General features: G+C 37.1%; 1 non-coding gene across 1 annotated transcript; it reads right to left on the bottom strand.

The window, feature by feature from the left end:
• Positions 1–573: 573 nt before the first annotated feature.
• LOC131228291 (small nucleolar RNA R71) lies at positions 574–681 on the bottom strand. Its single transcript, XR_009162801.1, has one exon. It is a non-coding gene; the product is annotated as a small nucleolar RNA R71 (small nucleolar RNA).
• Positions 682–1,725: the final 1,044 nt, after the last annotated feature.

Below are 1,725 nucleotides of genomic sequence, written 5' to 3' on the forward strand. Positions count from 1 at the left end.
TGGTGCTTGAGGGTTGTGCGTGTTTCATGCCCAAGTGGGTTTGTGAAAACACTCAACGTCTCTTAAGTGAAGGAGGATTAGTTGAAAGGTTGCTTATCCATTAAAGGATTAAACGTCACTTGAGATCCTCTCAGTTAATTCAAGTAATGAATGCAAATCAACCTCAACCACCAGTTGAGGAAGTTCAACATGAAAATGAAGTGCGTAATGCACCCCCACCTCGTACTCTACGAGATTATTTACAACCGGTGGGGGTGAGTACACCTTTTTGCATGATATTTCCATTGAATGCCGGAACTGTGGATATTAAACCAGGGTTAATTCAACTCCTCCCTAAGTTTCATAGACTAAAATATGAAAGTCTATACTTGTATATGAAAGAGTTCGATGAAATCATATCTACATTATACTTCCCAAACATGTCTGATGACACAGTTAGATTAAAATTATTTCCTTTCTCTTTGAAAGACAAGGCTAAGTCATGGTTATATTCCTTAAGACTAAGGTCCATTGGTACATAGGCTGAGATGACAAGGAGTTCTTTAAAAAGTTCTTCCCCTATCATAAAACAAATATCTTAAGAAAAGAAATCATGAATTTTGCGCAAAAAGAGGATGAGACCTTTTTCTAATGTTAGGAGCGATTTAAGGATCTCATAAATTCATATCCACAACATGGCTATGAAACATGACGTATAACAAACTTTTTCTATGAGGAATTGAACTCACCCATGCATCAATTTGTGGAGATGATGTGTAATGGAGAATTAATGAATAAGGAAGCCGATGATGCGTAGGATTATTTTGATAAACTTGCTGAAAATGTGTAATCATGGGATACCTCTTCAAGAATTACCACTTATAAGCCTACTCAATCAAAGAAAGGGGAAGAATTTATATTCTAAAAGAGGAAGATGATATAAATGTAAGAGTGGTCAAACTCACAAGAAAAGTTGAGGCCATGGAACTTAAGAAGGTAGAACCCAAAAAGACTGTAGAAGTTGTTTATGGTATTTGTGCTTGTAACATACATATAACTGAGAATTGTCCAACAATTCCTGCTTTTCGATAGACATTGAATGAGTAATCAAATGCCATAAACAACTACCAAAAACATTTCAGTGGACCCACCTCAAATACATATAACTTAAGCTGGAGGAACTATCCAAACTTTAATTGGAGGAACAGAAAAACGGCTACTCATCAAGGGATCTTTAACCAATTTCTGAATCAAAGGAAACCTCAAGAGGATCTGGTCTTAAAATATATACAAAACCAAGAGATTTTTAATTAAGGTATGTTGCAAGCCTTTCAAGACTTTACAAAGGCCATACAAGGGATTGAAACAAAAAATTTGATTTGGGAGAAAGGGATCCTTCTAGCTCAGCCTCTCCCCAACCCAAAACAACAATATGAAATTAGTGACCCAAGCTCTTCAAAACAGATGGAGCAGGCTAAGTCTATCACCACTCTTAGGAGTGAGAGGACAATTGACAAATCTATCCCAGTGAGGGCTGCAAAGCCTAAGGACTCATAAATAGATGAGAATGATAGACCTAATAATGCTCTACATGAGTTAGAATCGGAACCTCACAGTATGCCGATTGCGCCATTCCCTCAATAGTTGATTGCACCAAAACCTCTCTCTAACTCTCAGGATATTCTAGAGGTACTTAAGTAAGTGAAGGTTAACATCCCTCTACTGGATGTCGTTAAACAAATCCCT

Source organism: Magnolia sinica, chromosome 15 (genome assembly GCF_029962835.1).
Source record: "Magnolia sinica isolate HGM2019 chromosome 15, MsV1, whole genome shotgun sequence".
NCBI classification, from domain to species: Eukaryota; Viridiplantae; Streptophyta; class Magnoliopsida; order Magnoliales; family Magnoliaceae; genus Magnolia; species Magnolia sinica.